General features: G+C 48.4%; 7 non-coding genes across 7 annotated transcripts; all 7 read right to left on the reverse strand.

Annotated features, from left to right (window-relative positions):
- Nucleotides 1–12,842: 12,842 nt before the first annotated feature.
- Nucleotides 12,843–12,914, reverse strand: TRNAA-UGC (transfer RNA alanine (anticodon UGC)). Its single transcript has one exon. It is a non-coding gene; the product is annotated as a tRNA-Ala (tRNA).
- A 3,415-nt stretch (nt 12,915–16,329) lies between these two features.
- On the reverse strand, nt 16,330–16,401 carry TRNAA-UGC (transfer RNA alanine (anticodon UGC)). Its single transcript has one exon. It is a non-coding gene; the product is annotated as a tRNA-Ala (tRNA).
- Nucleotides 16,402–16,493: 92 nt separating this feature from the next.
- TRNAA-UGC (transfer RNA alanine (anticodon UGC)) lies at nt 16,494–16,565 on the reverse strand. The gene has a single exon. It is a non-coding gene; the product is annotated as a tRNA-Ala (tRNA).
- A 92-nt stretch (nt 16,566–16,657) lies between these two features.
- Nucleotides 16,658–16,729, reverse strand: TRNAA-UGC (transfer RNA alanine (anticodon UGC)). Its single transcript has one exon. It is a non-coding gene; the product is annotated as a tRNA-Ala (tRNA).
- A 92-nt stretch (nt 16,730–16,821) lies between these two features.
- On the reverse strand, nt 16,822–16,893 carry TRNAA-UGC (transfer RNA alanine (anticodon UGC)). Its single transcript has one exon. It is a non-coding gene; the product is annotated as a tRNA-Ala (tRNA).
- A 4,925-nt stretch (nt 16,894–21,818) lies between these two features.
- Nucleotides 21,819–21,890, reverse strand: TRNAA-UGC (transfer RNA alanine (anticodon UGC)). The gene has a single exon. It is a non-coding gene; the product is annotated as a tRNA-Ala (tRNA).
- A 2,649-nt stretch (nt 21,891–24,539) lies between these two features.
- On the reverse strand, nt 24,540–24,611 carry TRNAA-UGC (transfer RNA alanine (anticodon UGC)). The gene has a single exon. It is a non-coding gene; the product is annotated as a tRNA-Ala (tRNA).
- Between the last annotated feature and the right edge of the window lie 819 nt (nt 24,612–25,430).

The raw sequence follows: 25,430 nt of genomic DNA on the forward strand, positions 1-25,430 counted from the left end.
TTACTGGTGGAGCAGAAGATAACGCGCGAACCACGTGATAACTTACAGGGCAAAACACTAGTCATGACAACCAGGCTGAAGAAGCGAGGAGGGATAGATGTGGTTATGAGATGAGATTTACAAACTGTCGCGAGCTTTTGTGGCTATTTCATTTACGAGACGTTCCGGTCAGCTGATCAAAATGAAAACCAAATGCGCTTTACTTTGTGAATTTTCTGACACGAAAAAAATATAGCTATAACATAAACGCTATGTTATTGGGGCTTAAGGACCCAACGGGAGTCAGGCTGTGAGAGGAACCGAAGCAGAGTGCTCCGGATCATTTCGACCACATGGGTTTTTTCAACGAGTAGTGATACTGCAATGTACGTGGCTGTCATGCTGGCCGCCTAGACAGAAAGGCGGCCGCCGAGGCTAGGAGCGAACCCTGGTTCCCCGGCTCACTAATCAAGCGCCTTGACCACTAAGCCACCGCGGCGACGAAATAAGGAAATAAATAAGTCAAGTAGTAAAGCTTAGTTTTTTTTTTTTCTCAGCGCGTACTGTAACCCCATAGCTCATCCGTGTCGCTGCTCCAATGCCGCAGTTGTGTACTTCGCTCTACAATAGTGAATGAATAGTCGGGCACCAGCCGTTTCTGTACGGACCCAAGCCCGACTCGGGTCCGCCGCTTAAAGCCCGAGCCCGGCCCGGGCCCGCAACTTCAGGCCCGGGCCCGGCCCAGGCCCGGCAAAACAAATCATATCCCGGCCCGGCCCAGCCCGCGGGCCGGGCCCGGGCTTTCGGGCCGGCCCGAGCTCGTGCAGTGCACTAGTCAGAAGTCTCCACATCTCCGATTTGCACGCCATGTGTCCAATGACTCGTTTACAAATCCTGTATAACAAAATGTTTATTGACATGGACATATTTGCCTAATTGTTGTTTTCATGCCTGGTTTTAAATGTTTTTAAGTGGTCATTTTTATGTATCTTACCTTGTGTGGGCTGTTGAGGCACACTCAAATAAACATATCTATCTACAGGCTCCAGTGCAATCTCCAAGATGACGAGAATGTAACGGCCTTTATTGACAGTTGTTAAGGCCGGTTAGAGCAGGCAAGGACAGGTCCGGTCCCAGAACAGTTCACGCTCTCGTATCGCGCCGCGCGTCCGCTCTGCTGCTTCAGCTGCCGATCGTCGTCTTCTCGTCTCGCGCCTCGCGTCGGTTCCGCTGCTCCGTCTGCTGATCATCTTTCTCTTTACAAGAAGGCTTTAGAGGCTTCGATTTTTACCCTATACATGTTTACACAGAGGCCCCAAAATAGGCTCCCGGGACGCTTCTGGTGTTCTGGCCGTTTTAATCAGTGAGGACTGCATCTCGAGCAATACGCGCGTCACTCTGTCCACACTGCCTCGCTTCGTGAACCGATCCGGTAACGAACGAAATGGGCCGCGGCACTTTTGAGAAGCACTCTGCTGCACCGGCGAGATATAAGAGCGAAGTTCGTAAAAGCGCATAAGAGGGACTTTTCAGGAGCAGAATTCAGGAGGTGATCTCGCGGATGGCGGTGACCTCCCGGACGGTGGCGAGTTCTGTCACAACAGGCGTTGGCACTGCCACCGTCTGCACGACGACCGCTGGCGCTGGTTGTTGGTACACCACCACCGGCTCTGGCTGACGTTGGAAGGCAGGTGATGAAGGTTGTTCGTAACCGAAGTCGGCACCATGGAAAAAGGAACAAAAAAAGAGATAGAAAATCGTGAATGTCAGCGGTGAGTATACGCGCGAATCTTTGCTCTGTTTGCCGTCGCGAGCCGTTGCTGGCGGAAAGGAAACTATAGAATTAGAGTGGAGTCCTTGATTCGGAGAACTGCGTTTAGTGCCTCCTCCTCGTCATTTGCTTCAACTTTCTTTTTGTGGGTGCTTGCTTTTACATCAAGAACTGCATGAGGGAAATTCTGTATGCAGTGAATATAAACTGCCCCCCCCCCCCCCCCCCCCCCTCCTTCCATTCGAACGTATGCGTGGATCACTGCTGTCCAGGTACCTACCTGGACCGCAGAGACGTAAGGCAGAGGTAAGGCAGGAGAGGCAAAGAGCGGTCGGTGTATGAGCGCTCCGCAGATAATGTGCCATACATAGTTATGTGGTGCAGATGGTCTTGGGTGCACCTGCACCTGCAGCTGTGCAGCTACTGGGCACGGCGGTTCTTTTACCCTCACACGCAGGCTGCTGGCGCACCCCTACTCTCGACACCAGTCGCCATCTATGGGCGCGCGCGGCCCGATGGACTGCGGGTCGCGCCGGCGCCGCGCCTAGAATGCATGCAGTAAAAAGGCAGTTTGGGCGAGTTGGTTAAGCATCTTGTAATAAAACAGCGCAAGGACACAGGACGAGAACGGAGAGAAGACACACACGGCGCTGAACTTGCAAATCGTTTATTGGAAAAACACGCTGCTTTTCAAGGCAGGGCGTCAAGAAAGCGCGTGCATGCGCTTTGTCAAAAATACACTTGTCGGGTAATAAAATGCCTCGTAATCGCACGTGCTAACCACTGTTTAGCAACTTCATTTCCTTAGAGGACAATGCTACTGAAGGCTGGCTGACACATCTGTTTCCTTTTCTCAAGATATGAAATGCCTTTGCTACTTCCCTCGTGCTACGATCGTTATGTATGAACAAGACTTCGGTGTCAACGAAGCAGAGGCATTTCATATCTTGAGAAAAGGAAACAGATGTGACACCGAAGTCTTGTTCATGCATAACTTCCGTAGCACGAGGGAAGTAGCAGAGGTATTTCATATCTTGAGAAAAGGAAACAGATGTGTCAGCCAGCCTTCAGTAGCATTGTCCTCTAAGGAAATGAAGTTGCTAAACAGTGGTTAGCACCGATAATCACACGTGCGATTACGAGACAATTTATTACCCGACAAGTGTATTTTTGACAAAGCGCATGCGCGCGCTTTCTTGACGCCCTGCCTTGAAAAGCAGCGTGTTTTTCCAATAAACGAAGTTGCAAGTTCAGCGCCGTGTGTGTCTTCTCTCCGTTCTCGTCCTGTGTCCTTGCGCTGTTTTATTACAAGTAGAATGCATGTTTACGTGTTCGCTTCTGTCGTTGTAGTGCTTCATCATAACGTATGAGGGTGTGTGCTGTGAGTCACTACTCACATTTTCCCTCTACCAGACAGTACTGCGGTTATCTTGCGCGCACTTAGTCGTTAACGTGACATCTCCGAGTTTTTTTCCGTTCATTTGGATTTGAGTAAGTGCGGCGAGGCAGTGCGCGTCTGTCTCGTTGTTTGTGCCCACCATGATGATATTGATATTGATGATTAGCGCTCGTGTCCTGCCTTCACCTTTTCTTTGCCTTGTTTTCGTGCTACGTTTTTCAATGATGATATTTTGCTGGCTCAGGATTCTAAACGCTGGCACCGCAGCAGCGACGCTGCTGCACCGAGCCGCTGGTGCGGCGGCGCTGCTCAGGGAAATTCTGGAATAGTATTGCAAACAGCAAGGATTTTTCCCGCGGAGTAGTCGGCCAGGTAGCGTGCGGACTGGAATCCGGCACTTCTAAGCATATTTCTGCTCTGGTGTGTCGTTTGTTGCCGTCTTTTACGTGCGCTATCATCTATGATAATTTTGGGCACAGGAATGTGGATTTATTGATTTGATTCAGTGGTGTAGTAGCTGGATAGGCGAGCTGCAGGCTGAAGGTTGTCTCGACGAAGCGCGTGTTTTCGATCACCTCCTTGCGCTGAGCTTGCTCTAGTTCCCATTAAACACATTTCATGCACAAGATTGTAAGCACGACCACTATCGATTTCAGTTGCGCGCTTTTTCCGCACGCATGTCATAGGGATCAAGGGGGGAGGGGGGGGGGGGGTAAAGGGTTTACCGTAGTGTCTTTCTGCTTTTGCTATCTACCTTAATCATAGGAAAATATGCGCGATTTTAATACATTCATTCACACTTGGCCAAACGGCTACCCAACGCTGTCACACGCGGCGAGAGCTACCGAATAAAATGAACGCGACTTCGGACCTCAGGATTCGTGAAAGCTGGATTCGCTGCTAATATCTGTTCAAGCTTTGATAATTTGAGCAAAAGTACGTTTTTATGCACCAGGTTGCATAAACCATGACAAATTTTGTTTTTTTTTGTTGGCGCTGCGACTCAGTTAAGCTCACAGCAGTAATTTGTTGATAAACTGGTGCACCACGCATGCGACAACAAAGCCCTGTTTGTGGGTGGTACTTTATGGCCGAAGGATTAAGAGTGCATGGGAATTGGAACTGCATGCTAGCCGCACACCTAATACTTGATATTGAACAAAAAGTTCTTTTTTTTTTGCAGTGGAGCACCAAGACGGTAGCGATATAAGCACGAGCGCGTTGTAAGCGTCAGCACAATTAACGTGAATGTCAAACTAAATGCCATTAAAACGCATCAATGTGCTCCCTTTGATGACGTGAATACTTCCTGCAACACAGCCACCCTGCGGAAGCATGCTCGGCAATGTTTTTTTAGCGCCCGAAGCGCGGCTATATGCAGGCGCGGCCGTGGAGCTGCCGCAGCCCCGCAGTCCCCAAAGAAACACCCGCACCGCGGCGCACCAGTCGGCGGAAAATGGCCGCGCCCAGGAGCGGCTCTGGATTCTGGTCTATAGCTGTTGGTGTTCCACACGGGAGAAGGTAGCGTCTTTTGTATTGGTGCGAGCTGATGCTGAGTGTTCTCATATGCTGTTGGAAGAGGAGAGCTGACTCGGATTGGTTGGTTCACCTTTACTTTTTTCTTAGCGCTGTTCCGCCTTTTCACCATCCGCCTGCGATGGCAAAACGTCATTAATCACAAGACTGAGCGGCCGACAGCTTTAGGAAGCACCTGACTTCTGAAGTGAAGTTCTGTGCCAACATTTCAGTAGTTGGCAGATAAATGCGAGTTGGATGTATTTCTGTAGGTAAACAGATATCGGCCTCAACTTTCTCGCTACATAGAGACACAGCCTGGCATTAAAAAGGGTATCGTGTTGTTCGCGAAGGAAAGCACGGAGTTCATCCGTCAGTTCGTTAATGCATGCTGAAGCTGCTCAGAAATTAAGTTTTGTCGTAATTTTATTTTGTGGGCACCTGCACCTTTTGTGGGCACCTGTACCTTTTGTGAGCACCTGTAACTTTTGTGGGCACCTGTACGTTCGCATGAAAGAAGACGCATTCGCTATCGTTGCGTTGGTGCGGCTGTCGCACCGAAAAAGTCAGTCGTGCCTCTGCCTGCGGAGATAATGCGTGAAGGTTCATTTTTTTGCTTTCGATGCTATTTTGCAGTTCATTGTTCGCTGTACGTTATCAATGCTGCCAGTTCAGAAGCTTTACCTTTTCCCACAATAACTTTTTTTTTGTTTTTCGGTTCTAGAGTCATTTATCGAAGATGCTTGCCCCTTCCCGACGGCAAATGATCAACTCAGCAATTCTCATCTGTGCCACAGAACAATGCGGGCTTTGGGGCACGGCGCATTGGAGGACTTGTGATAAATTTTGACCGCCTGAAGTGGTGGAATTGATCGATCAAGTGTGCACGTGACTCCCACCTAAACGAGTGCGCGTCAATGTCGCCAGGGGCGAATGACAGAGCGATTGAATCACACGCTATCGCAGCCCACAATTTAGACAGGGGGGCGTTGGGATGGATTGCTTTTGTTTGACAAGGACGCAATATTGCTACGCCACCAAGGTAAGCTGAGAGGAGAGTGCGTAAGTGGACCCTTGATGCCAAATGACAAAGCTAGGAGTTTAGTGCTCAGAATGCTCCGATAAGTGGCCTGTGTCTCCACACATGCCCGATAATCAGCGCTTGCGATAAGGGTTCTCATGACCATGGCATTTGGGCTTTTCCATCTTTGTCGATAATTCGGTTACAAGGTTTATAAGGAAAAGGAACCAATTCTTATTTTATTACAATTTATTAGCTTTTATTAGTATATTTATACTAATTGCACTGCGAATACTAATAGTTTTTTCTCCTTTTTTGTGGAATTCGCTATTTATATACGCCTTATTTCGACTTTAGCTTACACTGGGGCTGTTATAGTTGTTGAAGTTGAACGCGATATTGTCTGTCGTGCTTTTCCTATAGCACTCATTCTTTATATATGTGCCTTTGCAGGTTCTGACATAGTTTTCTACAGGGCTGGCAGTACTCCGAAGCAACCCGCCTCTGTAGTTTTGTGTTTATACCGTCCTCCTGACGATCTGAAGGTCGCGGGATCGAATACCAGCCGCGGCGGCTGCATTTAGATGGAGGCGACATGAAAAAGCTTCCGTGTGTTGTGTGATGTCAAAGCATGTGGAGGATTGCAGGTGGTAGAAATTAATCAGGGGCCCTCCACTACGGCGTCTCTCATAGGATACGTGCCGTTTCGGGACGTTAATCCTGCCCCACATTGCTCCTGCCCACACGCCCAGAATTTTGAAATAAATAAGTAGAAGATACATGCATACATCGCATTCATCAGCGCGGTTATGTCAATTGGAGGACAAAGGCCTTCCCGATTGATCGCATCTCCGCATCTGATATTCTGCTGTCGTTTGCTGTTTTCCTTCCTATGGAATCTACTGTGTTTCACCAAGAGATTATCACTTATTTTGAATAGATCTTACATGCCCTTTCCATGTGTAATTCTGCTGTTTGATTACAGCTGATTATTTCGAGGTAATAGTTTAACAACCGCTTCGCCCTTACTGTCTCTCAATTTTCATCATCATCAGCCTAAGTCCACTGCACGACATAGGCCTCGTCCTTATCTCTCCATTAACTTTATCCCGTGCCATCTGCGGTAAGATTATCACCGCAAGCTTCCTCATTCATCCCATCCGTCCGCCTGACTCTTAGCCATCTCTTGCTACGCTTGCTGTCTTTTGGAATACACTCTGTTGGCCCATAGACACCATCGCTTTCTTCCCTTCGCGTTACATGCCCTGCACACACAGATTTCTTCTTGATTTCTCTCATTGATACCCTTGTCCCTTTTCCTTCAATCACCCCTCGGGCTGCCCCCAGCCTAACTTCAGACTTTTTAGAACTGTCGTATGGACGTATTGAACCCCAAGACGACAGCTTGCAAGATATATCAAATTTTTACTTTGATGGATGTTGCGAAACCGCTGTTTGTAACCTGAGAGTTCTTGCATGCATGCGTGTCTGTTTAAATTAACGCAAGAAAACTAACACAACGCATACCTATACCGTTTTGACTTAGTCCCGTTACCGTTTTACAGCAGCACCTGGGAACTTCTGTGTCTCGCTTTTCCGAAATGGTTTTAGAAAAAATGCGGCTGCGAGCGGCGCGAACTTGATTACTTTTGTATTTTGTAAATAGTGTACAAAGCTCTCCCCTGTCCTTTCTTGCTGTCGCTCCCCTCTATACTTCTCCTCACTATCCTTTCCCTTTCCCTTTCGTTTCCGCCGGCTGCAGCTCGGGTGCTTAAGATATTAGATAGCAATTGCCGCGGCCGGCAACACTCTTTTGCTTCACTTTTTTATTTTTTTTTTTTAAATAAACCACTACCACCACCAACTCGCCTACTGTCCCACTCGTGGGGTGTTGAACGCCCTTCATTCCTCTCTCTCCTGGCACGCCAGAGTCGGCCCCACCTGAGTGCCGAGAACCGGCCCTGGCCAATAAAACGCGCCGCAGGCTGTTACGCGGGGCTGACTTTCTTTCTTTTCTTGTGAGTAGGCTTCGAAATTCTCGTGTGCCCTCAGTGAAGGGAGGAGGTTGGCGGGCACGCTTACCTTGCTGAAGCAGCACCAGCAGCAGCGCAGAAGGTACTTCTTGCAAAAGCAGTAGACGCACACGGTGGGGACGACGATGGACAGAATTGGGAGGATGTAGTAGACGGCTTGTGTCATTTTTGCTATGACGCTGCACGCAAAGTGGGCTGTTGTCCGCTGGAAAGGATGCTGTCGAGGTGACCAGTGGATCTGCGCAACATTCAGTGGAAAATCGTTATACTTCATGTTTCCTCTTCATTAGCCTTACGGCTTAAATTTTAAGCACGAGGAAATAAAAACTCGCGAAAATGTAAACAAACTTTCCGGATTTAGTTGCTACAAACACATATAAAAAAAGCTAAAAAAAACCCTTGCGAATTTATTAATGAAAATACGACTACTGCAGAATTGAGAGAAGCAAGTTTGGACAATCTTTGAATGTTTCAAACTTTAGAACTCTGCATGCACATACTCGGACACGTAAGGCAGACAAACAGCAATAATCAAGATTACCCCCTCAGTTGCCGATTTCAGAATGAAGACTTCAAAAGTTCTAGGCATGTTTGGCCGTTAGGATTAGCTTTAGCACTGACGGATCTTACAGCAGGTCTCCTGCATCTATGGCCATTGGGGCTTCCCTTTTATTAAAGGAAAAGTGTCCTGAAAGGCTGTTTGCGCTGTACAATGAGGACATGATGAACCTGCAGCTTCGTTTCTATAGTCTGCGTTATACGTGATTCGGCGGGAATTATAGCGATAGACGAGCGGTTTTTAGGGAGATATCGTTGTTGATAAAATAGTTATCGGGACATTTCTAAAGTAGAACGCCAGAAAACTATAGGATTAACAATAAAAAAATTCACTACTTTTTTCTTGCGAACATATTTTGACGCCCGGATTGAGAAAGCCTCAACAAGAACACTATCAATGATAACGACACAATTTCCAATTACTTTCGAGGGTCAGTCGCACACTTTGACAATGGAAGTGCTTAACTTTCCTGAACTAAACCTCATTCCTGTCCCGTTTCAACGGTCCTGTTGGAGCTTCAATTGGCACCGATAGTTTTCACGTAATAAAGTAATAGCGGCACGCTGAGACGCAGCCCGTATATGTGCAATGCTCACAGTGGGCGTAGCATCGGCCTCAACGGCTCCGGCTCTGAGCTGCTCTCGGCGAAGAGATAGCCGGGTTTTTTACTTTGTTAGGAGCAAAGTGCTCTTTTGGCGAAGATTCAGAGTCTTTCCGTACGGGAGCCTGTTGAGCCACCACTCACCAGAAGCACCCTCTAGTGGGTTCACATCGGGGCACCCGCAGGTAAAAATCCCTCTTCCACTTCGACATACCAGAAGACCACGCAGCAGTGGACGTGACGGTGTGCAACAAATTCGAAACGTAAAAGCAGTGCTGCTAACTCATATTTGACGCATATGGCACCGTGTGATCGCCTATCAATTTTCTACTGCGATATCAGTAGCAGTGGCACTTGGCGAGAATGCAGCGAAGCCTCGGTAAGTGAAGCCACAACCCACCAAAAGCACTCCCCCCCCCACCCTAGCAGGGAAGTGACCACCCACCCACCGTCGCCCTCGATCCACCTCCCATCCCACCCCCCATAGCACCCATCACCAGTCTACCCTCCTCCACAAGGCCTTTTCAACTGGAAGCCCATGCTACAGCGGAACAAATAAGTGACAGCGAAACATAATTCAAACACGCAGCTGCCCTCCAGCAGCACCAGACAGCAACCACCACCACCACGGATCCACTTTCCGACCCCCCTTTCACCCACCCAGCGAAACCAGCGAAAGCAATTATTAGCTTGAAAACGTCAAAGTAATCATCCAGGGTAAATCCAACTGCTATTGTAGGTTCATCGCAACAAATTTCGTGTGCGCAACAGATTTCCTTCCCATATATATATATATATATATATATATAAGCATCTCCCGACACTGGGTCAAAGTTGGAAGGGAATAAGTTATGCTATATATTTTAAAACTGATTTCCTGATGCTTGATACAATATTTTATTCGAGTCAGCAAGGCGGCAAAAGCGCAAGGGTAGCTTCATTCCGACATTCCAGTAACCGGATTAGACTGCACCTCAGTCACAGTTTCACCTACTATACTAAACTCTCGTGCGAAAATGAGGGAGGCGTTACCTGTCCCTATGTACTGCCCGTGCCCCTATGTAATGCCCGAAGGGGCCCTTAGGGTAAATAAATAAATGAACCTTACCTGTCGTATGTCCTTATATCGTTGGTCTTATGGCGTGGTTCTAATCGTCCCAAATGGCGTAGTTCTATATGGTCGTTCCTATGTCCTGGTCCCGTTCGTCCCGAATGTTGTAGTCCTATATCGTGGTACTTATGTCATCTGTCGTAAAGACGTACTGCTGCTGTTAGGTTATGGAGAGCTCTGTGAGGAACGAGCAGGACCGCCGGGTGCTCACGGCGTGCACTGATGCTTCTACGATATCGTCGGCGTAACGTACACGCAATGAGTGCTCTCGCAGCCGACATCCGTTTATATCGGCGAGGAACACCCGCACTAAGACGAGTTCGCAGGAGGCGATAACGGCGGGGGCAGCGGAAAAGAGAGCGCGTGGGTGCCTGGATGCGTCCTAGGGCGTTGACTGGGGAGTAATTCGCAACAGGAAGGAGGGACAAATGGGCACTTTAAATTGTCAGGAAAAAAAAAAGCGGTCATGTCCTCGCTAACACCAGAGTAGTCTGCTGCACGAATGCGTATACATGTTGCGCAGTGTTGTGTTGTCACGTGCACACTCGCAACAACAGGTAGAAGGTTTCGCGCCGCACGTACACTGCGCATTTCCTTTGCTCTTCCACTTCTAACGGGGGCTTCTGTTGAGGTCCGTGTGTTTGGGTCGTTTGGCTGTCCAGCTTGAGCTAGCTGGATTATTTACCGACCGCGGCGGCCGCGTTTCGATGGAGGCGCAATGCCCACGCTGCCCGTGTGCTGTTAGATGTCAGCGCTCGTTAAGGAACTCAAGATGTTCGATGTTAATCCGGAGGTCTCCACTATAAGGCACGTATTTTTCCATTCATTCTTTCACGTTCTCCTTCTTGCCTTCCCTGAGGACGTGGACGAGGTGTTCAACGAGAAATGCGACACTTACAGCGCCCTTAGTTTCCCCATAACCCATTATTATCGATAGTGACTTCTTCTTTGTCTATTACGTTTTCCTCTCAGCCATCTTCTTCCACATCCACTTGGATAACAAAGGTAACCTGTAACATGGGTAACCTATAACATTGATAACTTGGGTAACCTATGCGGCCTTGTCTTGTCTGCAGTGTTCGTTTATAGAGACACTGTGTTGTTCGCATTAAGTTTAATTTCTACCTGAATTTCTACGAAGGGGAGACGTTTGTGCGCGGACTGACTGACTGAATGACAGGCGGATAAAAATGTGCGGACACAGGAAAATTAAAACATTTAGATGCCCAATGCATTTCCGCATCAATAACGTGGACAGTCGGTTTATGAATGAGCCAGCAGCAGCAGACGTAAAAGAAAGTACGCCACGCAGATGTAAACTGGAAGGCGTTCACGTTAGCGAGCCAAGCAACGTATACGCAGGCTGCGTGAGCACGGAAACACAGTAGCTGATCCTCACCTGCCGCTTTCATGGAACTTCATACCTCAGCAGAGGCGGATTTAAGGCGGATACCATACTGTACCACAGAAATACTCATACGTTATACTGAACTATATACAGCTCCACCGCGGTGGCTCAGTGGTTACGGCGCTCGGCTGCTGACCCGAAAGACGCGGGTTCGATCCCGGCCGTGGCGGTCGAATTTCGATGGAGGCGAAATTCTAGAGGCCCGTGTGCGACGTCAGTGCACGTTAAAGAACCCCAGGGTGATCGAAATTTCCGGAGTCCTTCACTACGGCGTCCTTCATAGCCTGAGTCGCTTTGGGACGTTAAACGCCAATAAATCAAACCAAACCTGAAATATATACAGAAATGCATACTTCAAATGGGACCCGGTTCCTCAACCGCCCCCTCCAAGAATGACCCATAAATCCACTCATAAACAGCAGTGATTACCTTCGCTGGTCCGGGATTGAGTCACTATTACCATGACATCACGAACCCACCACCGAAAAAAGTTGGTCTCCTTGGACAACTGCGGGCGGATTTATATACGCAGCTCTTAGATGAAGCAGTCAAGAAGAGGGAGTGATTCCTGCTTGAAAGATACAGTTCTCGGAGTTAAACCGCAGAAAAAAAATTGAGTGCTATGTGGCTTCATCGCTGAAGTATTCTCGATGACTGACGGACACCCTCCGTACCTGTGTATGTTCGGCCATGGAGTTTGGCCGCTAAGTTCTATTCGTTTAAGGCGAAACGCAAAAAAAAGTCTCAAATTACCATCTAAGGTGTTGCGCATCTGAATCTAAGGCACTGCGTATTTGACAGATATAGCCTTTTCAGCCTCATTTAACTGTTGATTAAGAATTGCATTGTTTTCTTTTATGTTTGAACGATTTTGCAGTGTTTATTTCAGACCGCAGTTTTCGGTGTTTTTCGGCGAATATGATTTCCTACTACGAATTACCGTTTTCTTTTTTCGGTGGTATGCGAGTGCGGTCTAGTAACTTATTGTTTATCTTGGCTTTTTCTTCAGCCTGACCATTTGATATAGCAGTAGTTAGTGCACAGATTATTGGTAATTACTGGTAAAGGACTTATAGCTGTGCTTGCAGAAGGAAATGCTTTTGGCTTTGAAGAAAGTAATGGAGGTTAATTAATAAAACTGAACTGTTGGTGAAAAACGCAAGTGGAAGTTGTTCTCTAAACGTTGGATTGCCACGTTATCTCTAGGCTGTTGTGTGAGGTTGTGTTAGAGGGTGGGGCATGACATTGTAACTTGCAAGTACTGCTCAGAACGAGTGTATCTAAGATAGCGAACACATTGTGTCAATGCTGTTCCTCGCGGGGACACCAAAAGCAGGAAGGTCATAAATAGTTTGTTTGAGATAATTGAGGTGCTTCTTATATTCTTGCTTTTTATTTTGCGCAGATGCTTTCTGGGTTTATTGCGAAAAGTAAATAAAAAAAAATGGAGATGCCGGGGATTGAACCCGGGGCCTTTCACATGCAAAGCGAACGCTCTACCACTGAGCTACACCCCCGCACGGACTGACAGGTCCCTGCGCTGACATCAGTCAGAGCAGAGCGTGCGAGCCCGTAGATGCTCAAAAGCTACTTCGTAGAACTACAGTGTACACATTAGTAGAACTTTCCAATGAGGGTTTTCTGGGTGCCGCCATCTTACACGCTTGCGGGCAGCTGGCGCCGCCTCGCGTCTGTCGTGTATTCTCCGCTCCGCGGCCATCTTGGGCTGAAGTTGGCTCCTCGCGGTTGTTGTGGCTTTCCATGCGTATGTTTGCATGTACGCCTGTACTCCCTGTTCTGCGACATGGGTGTTTTCTGTGATACGAGCAAGAGACTTCCTTTCTGTCCTTGTTGTCTGCATTCGATATTGCCGCGCATCTTTGTGCTGTCTGTTCGTTCACGCTCAAAGGCGCTGGCACGCGGCTTTATCATTCCGTTTGGGAAAAGAGATGCGACAAGGCTTATCACGATTCATCTTGGCCACTCGCGACTGCTTCCACATTTTTCGAGATCGTTGTAGTTGCTTTTGGTTCCTTATCTCGAAGGTTCCTCGCCAGCGTTAAACTGAGCTCGGCCAAGAACAGCAGGCATTCTGTGGGACGTCCGCCGAGAACATTTGTTGCTTGCCGCCGTCGAGTCATTCAGTTCTTTGTGGCCGCAAGACTCAGCAATAAACAGTTTCTTTTAGAACCTCTTTTCGCCGTCTTTGTGACTGCCGTTACTATTACGTGACAACATCTTGGCCCGTCGTGTTGATAGTACTGAAGAAAGGACGAGTTCGGGACGGCGTCTGCGGCGTCCTTCTGAATGCGGTTGTGCTGACCCGCTGTGCAACAAACAGCAGTCGCCTGTCGATGTTGAAGGTGAGGCCAGCTGCGTGCTATTTCTGCGATATTTGCGGCGCTATGCCTGTTGCCTGATACGGGCCAAAACGCGAACACTGCTCTCACTATCATACTTCGCGTGCGCTCATCTCGCGCGCGTGCGTCACCAGAAAGCGTGCTTTGACATCTCCGGAGGGTTTAAGGCTGCAGTTTGTACTGCGTGGGCAAAAAAGAAAAAAAAAACCCCTTCGAGTAGCAGGCGCCGCTCATGATGCCTAACATTAGTGGCTACAGTGAGCGTGCTCGCCCGCTCGGAGCGTTAACTGCTCGAAATTTCGCTTTGACGCCAGTTCGGTATTTAGTATACGCATGCCAGAAAAGACCAGCTTACGTTGACGTTATTAGTTCCGTTTCAGGTAATAAGTATTTGATTTGTGCGTTCTTGTGTACATCACACACGCGGAAAGGAGATACCGAAGTGCACGCCATTGCTTTTCAGACTAGCCGTTGTTCCGATCCCTCACGGGCATCAAATGTCGCATTAAGGGACACTGAGGAGAAATTGAAGTTGGCTTGTATCGACAGAATACCAGCTCCTGATTACAAAAACGCCACTCATACTGACAACAAAGCTCTTGTAACGTAGAAAAGAGCAAGAACCAAAATACAGGTATCGCCGCCACAGGCCAAACTCGCAAGTACAAGCGTGATGTCGTCATAGGACAAAGCAGTGTTGCTAGAACCAATGGTTCTAGCAACTCCAGGACCCGAGAAGCCACAAATCCCTGAGGCACAGCCACGGTGCGCAGCCACGGTGCGCAGCCAGGCGCAGCCAATGCATGCGCAAATGTTCTTGACCTCGCCAGATGGCGCCACGTGCCCGGCAACTACGCGCGCTCCTGAAGCATCGGGACCAATCAGCGCCTGTTTTCCGGCGGTAGGCGGGCTCCCGGTATTCCGCTAGCGGTAACAAGGTACACGGTATGCTAAAGGTGTCTATTTGCGAGAACTTCGTTGACGACTTCGAGAACGAGATCCATCGTAACGCTGGCAAACCTCAGTGCAAACGTAATCGAAGCGACTGTAGCGACGGCCGCAATAGCCGATAGATGCATTCAACGTGCGGCCGGCGGTAGCTTTCTTTTCGGCTGCTGCTAGGCCGCACTATGCTAGCCACCATAACCGCACTGCTGGCCGTCAGAAATCACGGAGTCTGCGGTACATCATGCGCACGTCATGTTTCACGTCGCTTAGTCATGTGTCGTCATAGCAGAATCCCAAGTTTGAATCAGAGCGGCGGGAAAACCTTTTTCAACTTCGAATCCAAATTTCTTAGATATAAATGCATCTTTCGCTGCCGGCCAAGTGGCAACAAAGCCATGACATGCCGAACTATCGGATTTTACTATAAAAAAAATATTAATAGTGCTCTCCTCAGTGTCCCTTTAAAACTGCTCGCACTTTAGGTGGTTTACATTAATGTGCAGATAATATTTTTTTTGCCTTCTGTAATTTATTCTAGTTCTGTAATTCTAGTTTTCTCTCTAGTTTTTATTCTTTTTTTCTCTCTCCTTTTTTGCCTTTTCTTATGTATGACCGTCGGACACTTGCATCCCCCCCCCTTATGTAATGTCCCCACGGGACCCTTAAAGGTTAATAAATGATGATGATGATGATAAATATAAAAAATTTGCCTCTTTCCAAAACTTCCATTCCATATGCGTGCGAACTTTGACATGATGAAGACCTGGTTTATGTAGAGTATGCGGAAATTATTGAATTTACAATGGCTTACGAGTCTGAATGACTGTAGTTTGCGCATATTGTTACGGGTTGTTGAGACTCTTCTGAAACCGGACGACCGAGACCACGGGGGGAACAGGAGCGGGAGCCAGAGCAAGGAGAAGCGGTCGCGACGCAGCTCACTAGCTGCTCTGCCGGATCCTCTTTGCCGTCGATTCGCATAGAGCAGGAAGTCAAGGAAGCACGAATGACACATATCACACTGCTACCCTCCCGAAATGCGCATCGTCCCGATGCGCAGCAAGGCACAGCTAAAGCACCGAAACGTGCGCTGATTCCCAAGAGTTGGAACACGTGCTACTCGCGTCAGAGTCTAACCACGTGAACGGCTTCTGAGTGAGGTCGGTACGGTAGCGTTACAGTTGGCAGGCTTGTCGCTAAGATCGCGGCGTCGAACTGGACTCCACACTAGATGAACAGATAGGAAATGAGCGTCAAGGCGCCCTAGGCTGTACTTGCGTGCATGGATGCGAAGTCGAGCCAGCTGACGGTCGGCGACGAACTGAGCGTCGGCGTGAGTGTAGACGTCTGGCCGGTGGGGCAGCATAGCGTCGAGCATAATGATCGCTTCCTGGCCATGCACGAGGCGAAGCGGGGAAAGTCGGGTGGTTTCCTGAATCGCGGGATTGTACGCAAAAATAACGTATGGTAGCACTTCGTCCAAGACATTGAGCTCGATATCGACATGCATATAGAGCATGGCAGCCAAGGTCTTGTTAAGGTCTTTCTCCGCATTTTCGTTAACATCCTCCATACGCGTCTACTGTTCAATGCAAAAAGCGGTAAAAGCGAAAACAACCGCTTTTGGAGGTGCCGGGGATTGAACCCGGGGCCTTTCACATGCAAAGCGAACGCTCAACCACTGAGCTACACCCCCGCATGGATGGCTTTCTCCGCATTTTCGTTAACATCCGCCATACGCGTCTACTGTTAAATTCAAAAAGCGGTAAAAACGCAAACAACCGCTTTTGGAGGTGCCGGGGATTGGACCCGGGGCCTTTCACATGCAAAGCGAACGCTCGACCACTGAGCTAAACCCCCGCACGGATGGCTTTCTCCGCATTTTCGTTAACATCCTCCATACGCGTCTACTGTTAGATGCAAAAAGCAGCAAAAACGCAAACAACCGCTTTTGGAGGTGCCGGGGATTGAACCCGGGGCCTTTCACATGCAAAGCGAACGCTCTACCACTGAGCTACACCCCCGCACGGATGGCTTTCTCAACATTTTCGTTAACATCCTCCATACGCGTCGACTGTTAAATTCAAAAAGCGGTAAAAAAGCAAACAACCGGTTTTGGAGGTGCCGGGGATTGAACCCGGGGCCTTTCACATGCAAAGCGAACGCTCTACCACTGAGCTACACCCCCGCACGGATGGCTTTCACCGCATTTTCGTTAACATCCTCCATACGCGTCTACTGTTAGATGCAAAAAGCAGCAAAAACGCAAACAACCGCTTTTGGAGGTGCCGGGGCGTGCTCTAGCCAAGCGGCGTGCTCGATATGCAACTCGGCGACAGTATGCTTCGCATCTGACTAGGCTTATCCTAAGCTAAGCCTCAGCCATTTTTTTTTGTACTCGATTTCTTTTATCTCGCTCCTTGAGGCATATCTTTCTTCATCACCGAGAGCGCGCTTGGTGGGCGTTTCACCCATCCAAAGACGCTCGGCGCGGGCGCATAGCCCTCCTCCTTTATATCGTTCAATGGCGATAAGCTCAAGCTGGTTTTTTGTTTCTCGTATTTCTTGCGAAAATATTTAACTCGCGTCTTTTCCAATCACAGCAAAAAATGTAGCCTGCACTAAAGTTCTTTTCGTGGCGTTTTTGGTGCAACGCAACACGGAGGATCTTTCGATTGCCATCATTTTTATCTCTTCTCTGAATTCTTCCCACGAAGAAACAAAATTTTCATACTTCGAAGGAAGCAGTTTTTTTATCTTTACCTCAGCATTTGAAAAAAAAAAAAAATTTAGTCTAGCAGCTTAGCATTACGCTTCCATCGCTGCCAGTTGAAAGCCGATCTGATTTCTTCGTTTCCAAGTGTGAACATAACTAGGCTGTGATCACTAAAAGACACGTGTTTCACGGCATAACATCGCCGCAGCGGAAGCAGCGCCACTGAAACTTATGCTCTGTCTAATCTTTCCCGTCTAGCTTGCTCAAGGTGAGTATATATGGTGTCCTGGCCGCTGGAAAAGTGTGTAATCAACGTCTTCAGTCTCACGATTCTCAACTATGATGCGTAATAAATGCACGCTGTGATCGCATACTGGAAACTTTTCGTGCCTGTCCTCAGGAAAGCATACACAGTTAAAATCACCCAACAGAATCGCAGTTCAAAAATTTATCAATGAGCTCAAAGAACTCACGACAGTCTTTTTGGTTACTTGGGGCATAAACGAACAGAACGCGCGAATCCGAGCCGCAATACAAAAATCGCAGGCAACAAGACGGCCAGCACTACAGACAAACGCAACCTCTTCCACTATGCCCACACTTTTTCGAAGGAACAAAGCACTTCACCAAGCATGTCAAAAGCCGCAAGTGTGTCTCATTGTTCGACAAAATGCGCGTAATCTGGAAACAAAGATAACACTTCCCGGGAGATTATGGAGGCCTTCCGTAGAAGGAATTCGGCTGAGGAATGCGTGAGTTCGCCATCATTGCTGCTACTTGACGCTGGGGTTGATTGTCTTGAAGGAACATTAAACTCATGACAACAGGTAGATTCGTGGTGCTGTAACACGTGTAATTGCCTGGCGCTTTTGTAACCTTGTTCTGGTCTGCGCATGTAACCGTTGGCTTTTTCTTATTCTGTGTTTTTAATAAATTTTGTTAGTTGTTAGTGAGCACTTGTGTTGTCACTCCGTCTACGTCTTTGTCCTGGTGGTTGGTTTATTGGTTTAATGGGGTTTAACGTCCCAAAGCGACTCAGGCTATGAGGGACGCCGTAGCGAAGGGCTCCGGAAATTTCGACCACCTGGGGTTTTTTAACGTGCACTGACATTGCACAGTACACGGGCCTCTAGAATTCCGCCTCCATCGAAATTCAGCCGCCGCGACCGGGATCGAACCCGCGTCTTTCGGGCCAGCAGCCGAGCGCCGTAACCACTGAGCCACAGCGGCGGGTCCCTTGTCCTTGTGGTACCACAGAACTATGAATTCGTACCAACTCGCCCAATTCTCAACCCTTTTGAACAAAGCACATTCACCAGAAGTTCCGACAGAATCGCATACGCAGATGTTGCAATGCGTTTTAAAGGGCTCAACGATAAGGTTCGTTTGATGTTGAGTGTCGATTTTTTTTCCTGAACAGGAATTACGTTCCGGTCATTGTCCTGAAAAAGCTGACATATCTGGTACTGACACCGTCTGGCAATCATTCCCGGCACGTTCAGCGTGCCAGTTCTGATCGCAGCTTTGTTATTTACTGCCATGGTGAATAAGCAAATGGACAGCCTGGTTCAGCCATCCAACCTTTGCATGCAGCAAGGTACCGAAAAAAGAAATCATGCACAGGTTCGTATGCAAGCCCACGAACGCGGAGCGACTGCAGGTGCGAGCTTCCTTGAGAAAGCATAACCCCACCCACCCTTCGCCTTCACCTCTAACTGGTGTCTCAGAAAGCCAAGCACTTGTCACGAGGGAGCCGTAACCGGCGGCCTCCGGCCCGGCGGAAGGTTCGGTTTAGCCTTGAGGGTTTGGGCACGGCGGGTTGGGGTTGCCTTTGCAGGCGGCTGCTCTGCCCTGGCCGTTCCAGCACTATCTGCTCTTTGGGAAACCAGTTCATGCGTTCGCTTTGCAGACGCAGCATTCGTGCTCACGATTGCGACCTGCATATTTTCTTGGTCGCCGAATATCTCTGTTGACAAAGGAGGGCTGTTTGTTTTGGCGCGTTCTTCAACCGCATCATCAATTGTGGAAAGAAAATTTTCATTCTGCGTTCGCAACATTTCGGTGCCCACAATACCGACGACATTCCCGACAGAATCCTTTGACGAAGGCAGTCCTTGCGAGGGTGGCTCCTTGCCACAAGTTCTGACAGCATCCTCCACGTCAGCCTCATCCATCATGTGCTCTGATACTCCGTCGCTGCTCGTATGCCCAGCAATGCTTGCGCATATCTTCGTACACTGGCTTTCTTTGCAGTCTAAACGCCGACAGACCTTGCATCAAGGCACGCTACACTACTATGTGCCCCGTTCCCTGACACCGTAAACACAACGGCGCCCTGCCTGGCACGATCACTAAGGCTGTGATGCCGGCTGCTCGCAACGGATGGGGAAGTCCTCAATGGTGATACCAGCCTTGAGCTGAAGGGTCGTCGTGCGTGTCGAAGAACCCTTGCGCGTAATTCATTGAACGCGCCACCGCTCCTTGCATGCATCTGTAACTTTACCGTATGGGGCAAGCGCTGGGTGCACTTGCTCGTCATGCACGTTGTGCAAAAGCCATAAAAGCTTTAGCCGGACGTCGCGGTGGGTCGGGTATACCACAAGATAGCGGTGTTCCTTCACAATGATATAGCCAAACGACAGCATTTTCTTCATTGCTTCGTCGGATCTAAAGGTCACCGCCCGCAGATGATCCATCTGGAACGCCCTTCAGAGTAGCACCTCGGGCAGCAACTCCAGACGTACAGGTGCCCCAAAAGTAGAGCGGAGCACGCGAGCGGTGGCCGAAATGGGAAAAACTGCATGCCAGCGCGCTCTATCAGCGGGTGCCCAGCAGGGAGCGAAATGGCGTCGGCACTTCCGGCTGACCCGTTACGATGATCTGATGCTCGCCTTATCGTCAGATCGAACGAAGCCACGCTGCTACCATCATCGCTCGCCAGAAGCGCTTGCGATGCTTCAAGCAATGTTCGCCCGCATGGTGCAGGAAAGCTGGCCTTCGGCGGCTTTCGCTTTCTACTTCGTCAGAAATGCCACAATTTTCAGTCTCCGTGAGCGCCGTCACGCTTCACTCGGCGGCGAGTTGGTTGTACTATCGAGTATAATTGCTTCTTCACCGGTTTCGCAAGCGTGGAATGAAAAAAGGAATGGTTTGGTTTGGTTTGGTTTATGGGGTTTAACGTCCCAAAGCGACTGAGGCTATGAGAGACGCCGTAGTGAAGGGCTCCGGAAATTTCGACCACCTGGGGTTCTTTAACGTGCACTGACATCGCACAGTACACGGGCCTCTAGAATTTCTCCTCCAAAGAAATTCCAGCCGCCGCGGCCGGGATCGAACCCGCGTCTTTCGGGTCAGCAGCCAAGCACCATAACCACTGAGCCACCGCGGCGGCGAAAAAAGGAATATCATGCTTATATTGACTGCGTGTCTTTATGATATGAATAGATGATCAACGGCATAGCAAGTGAGGTAACTGAAGATCCCTTGCTTCAATACAAATTGGCTTTCTTACTCTGGAGGAAACATATTTAAACAAACTTTCATGGAAAATAAGGTTGTCTCTGCTTGAGTCGTCCTCGTTCGGTTATATTTTAAGTATCTATTTGTATCACAAAGACAACGCAGCCAATATTGCATGCTATTCTTTTTTTCATGCGTTCCTTTAAGCCAAGCAAACTTTCGACATCACTTGCCAATCAAACTCGCCGCCAAGTTTAGCGCGAGCCACGGCGCTCCCGCAGACTGAAAATGGTGGTATTCCTGACGAAGCAAAAATCGAACGCCGCCGAAAGCCAGCTTTTCTGCACGATGCGGGGGAACATTGCTTGAAGCATTGCAAGCGCTTCTGGCGAGCAGTGGTGGTAGCAGCGTGGCTTCGTTCGATCTGACGATAAGGCAAGCATAAGATCATCGTAATGGGTCAGCCGGAAGTGCCGACGCCCTTTCGCTTTCTGCTGCCCATCTGCTGATAGAGCGCGCTGGCATGCAGTTTTTCCCACTTCGGCCACCGCTCGCGTGCTCCACTTGACTTTTGGGGCACCTGTACCAATGCATCGCGGAAATTTTCGACTCTAGAAATCCTGGCTCTGACGTCCCCATGAAGGAATACGGTTTAACACACACGAACCTGTTAGTAGTTGAGGCAAAAAAAACAAACAAACAAACTCGGTAGTCCTGGCTTTATCCCGCTGCAATCCGGTTCCCGCGACCTACTGGGCCGCTTTCACCGCTACAGGGGAGCTCATGTTCACACGTCCGAACACTGCGGTGACAGAAAAATGCAATCGCCACTGAGCTACACCCCCGCACGGATGGCCTTTCTCCGCAATTTCGTTAACATCCTTCATATACTTGTACTGTTAAATGCAAAAAACAGCAAAAACGAAAGCAATCGCTTTTGGAGGTGCCGGGGATCGAACCCGGGGCCTTTCACATGCAAAGCGAACGCTCTACCACTGAGCTACACTCCCTTTTTTTTCTTTATTTCCGGATACTTACGCAGTACAAAATCGTACACGGAAAAATTAAGCGAACTCACAGCCAAAAGTTCACGTGGAAATGATAGTAATAAGGAAGCTGTCATCCTTAGGTGGGATGACGTTGTCATTTTAAAATTCTCTCAAATGGATCAAGGGCTCAAATCTTGGCAGCCATTCTGGAACTGTACACTTCAATTTGTGCATTTCGACAAAGGCATGCATACTTTCACGAAAGTAGAGCCTTGCAGGGCGAGCATCGGGGTCTAAATGATACCCAGCCATCCGGGACCGCCAGAGGCTGTGCAGACCGATTAACATGACGGTATCAAAAGGTATGCCGTCTTCGTTATCTGTTGATAGGAACCTGATGCTACGTGTATCTAACGGTAAGTCTTTTTTAAGGGTTCTTTGCAGCACGTCCCAAAAATAAACCCCCTCCCAACAGTGTAGAAAAACATGATCTATTGTCTCAGGCTGTTTGCATATTAAACAAAGCGACCCCCATGGCAGAAAAAAACCCCTGTCTTCAAGAAATGTTTTTACCGACAACGTTCCAGTATGCAGCTTAAAGAAAAATGTTTTTACTCCTGGGGAAACTGGCATCCTTTTGACCCGCTTCAATACATCTTGACCCGGATAGCCGTTGTACAAGGCTCTGTACACAGGAACGGAGAAAAAGCCATCGCACACATCGTTATACAATTTTTTTCCTATTGACTGAACGCAAATATTGAACCGAAAAACGAGTTGTCAAAATTCTGACGCTGTTTACGACTTCTCTTAAAAAACCAAAAAGGCGCCCTGGCATACTTTCTGTGGCAACAACAAAATTTGGCAACGCCCGCACGAGCCTTACTTGGCAAACAGTGTGCAGAAATGGATCATTTACGTCGCGGAAGAAAATGAATCTGTTTACAAGCTGTCGGGCGAATAAGTGTGCTAGCCCAAGACCCCCGTCTTTGACAAGCCGAAACAAGTTATCCCGTCTACACCGTTCCCAATTCGACGCCCAAACAAAAGCGGCAAATACCCGATGCAGCCTCTGAATGTTTAACCTGGAACAGTGAAGCGTTTGCATTACATACCACAACTTGGCAACAAAAAACAGATTACACACCGTTGCGCGTGCAAAGATAGACAGCGGCACACCGCTCCATTTGTCAGCCTTCTCACGGATTTCTTGGGCTTGATCGCGCCAAAATGGCTCACTGTCTTCATAGCATTCTAGAGGCACACCCAAGTACTTAACCGGTGTTGTGGCCCGAGTCACGTTGGCAAACGTGTAAGGCGTCGATGGCCACTCTCCGTGCCAAAACCCTAGACACTTTCCCCAATTCACCGGACTTCCAGTGGTCGTGCTGAAATCTTTCACGGCTTCGACTGCCACGCTAACGCTCTCTCTGTTCGCACGGAAGACGGCTACGTCATCAGCATACGCCAAAAGTTTGACCTCCGTCATGTGGACTTGGAAGCCCTGTACAGATTCATTCTCAAGGATTGACAAGCACAAAGTTTCAATATAAATGCAAAACAGAAGCGGGCTGAGGGGGCAACCCTGACGCACCGAACGTCGCACGTTCACGGGTGCACCAAGTTCCTTGTTGACAATTAATCTTGTAGTGCAGTTTCGGTACGCCAAGGCTACGCCCTCGCTGATAGCAGAACCCACATTAATGTAATCTAGAACTGCAAACAAGGCATCATGTGAAACACAATCAAACGCTTTTTAAAGGTCGAGTTGCAGAACCGAAACGCTACCGCATGTTGCATCACAACACTCCAGTACGCATCTCGCCTTATGTATGTTCGTAGCAATGGTCCTTCCCTTGATCCCGCAAGTCTGGTGAGGCCCAACAATCTCCTTAATAACGGTCTGTAATCTGGCTGCTAGTACTTTCATTAGTATCTTGTAATCAACATTTGTTAGGGCTATTGGCCTCTATGACGTCACCAATCTCAATTTCTCAGTTTGTTCTGTTTTAGGGATTAGTACAGTATGTGACGACGCAAAAGAAGGCGGCAACAAGTTAAGGTCGTAGCCTTCGTTAAATACTGCAGCTAACAATGGGGACAACACTTTTTTAAATGCTTTATAAAAAGCCGCGCTCAAGCCATCAGGCCCTGGCGACTTCCCTGGATTTAGATTATCAATGGCACGCTCAACTTCATGTTCGGAAATCGGCAGCTCCAACCCTTCTATTGTGTCAGCATCTAGTCGTGGCAAGGAAGAAACACGCGCTTAAACCTGTCCATGTTCATGTCGCGAAATGCAAACAGTTGCTGATAGTATTCGTAAAACGCACGTGCAATGCCGTCTTTATCTGTCATGAGGTTGCCGTTCCACTCTATCTCTTCTATGTCGATTCGACGGCCATGCGCTTTCTCGAGACAGAGAGCCCGTTTAGTGGGCGTCTCGCCTGCTGCGCATCTTTCGGCCCTGGCGCGAACGAGCGCTCCTCGATATCGATCTTCATCTAATAACTCAATTTTCTTTTTCAGTTTTCTGATATCGTCATTATAGACCCCTGGCTCACTGAGCTACACCCCCACACGGATGGCCTTCCTCCGCAATTTCGTTAACATCCTTCATATGCTTGTACTGTTGAATGCAAAAACAGCAAAAACGAAAGCAATCGCTTTTGGAAGTGCCGGGGATTGAACCCGGGGCCTTTCACATGCAAAGCGAACGCTCCACCACTGAGCTACACCCCCACTTTTTTTTTCTTTATTTCCTGGCTTTGGAAAACAACACTGCACGAAAAAGAACAGACAAATCACAAAAGCAATAATACAAGACAATGAACACACTGAAAGTCATACTCAGCCAGCATAAGGCTGGCTTCGTCACATTAAAACTCCCGCAAGGACAACAAAGGCTCTACCCTTGAGAGCCAGTCGGGAGGTTCCGCAGCCGCTTTTTGTATAGCGACAAACCAGTCCATACACTCTCGGAAATAAATTCGGGCAGGGCGTGCTTCCCTGTCACAGTGATAGCCTGCCGTTCTTGAGCGCCATATACAGTGGAGACCCAGGAGCATAATTAAATCAAAAGGAACCCCGTCGTCATTATCAATGCTTAAATATCGAATGCCATGCGAATCTAGGGGGAAATCTTTCTTCATAGTCCGTTGCAAAACATCCCAAAAATAAACCCCTTCCCAACAATGTAAAAAAACATGGTCTACTGTTTCCGGCTGCTTACAGATTAAACAATGCGAACCCCAAGGTAAAAATAAATCCTTTTCCTCAAAAAATTTCTTTACTGGCAACGTTCCGGTGTGTAATTTAAAGAAAAAGGTCTTAGCTCCTGGCGGCACCTGCATTTTCTTTACCCTCTTTAAGACGTCCGAGCCTGGGCCTCCACTGTATAAGACTCTATACAAAGGTTGTGGTAAAACAGTGTCACATAAATCGTGGTACAGCTTTTTCCGTTTTACACAGGACAAATATTCATTAGAAAAACGCACTGAAAGAAATCTAAGACTTGCGACGACCTCTCTGTAATAGCCGAAAATGCCACACGTAACTTCT

The sequence above is a fragment of the Amblyomma mixtum genome, chromosome 1, assembly GCF_055824585.1.
Source record: "Amblyomma mixtum isolate Tamu chromosome 1, ASM5582458v1, whole genome shotgun sequence".
NCBI classification, from domain to species: domain Eukaryota; kingdom Metazoa; phylum Arthropoda; class Arachnida; order Ixodida; family Ixodidae; genus Amblyomma; species Amblyomma mixtum.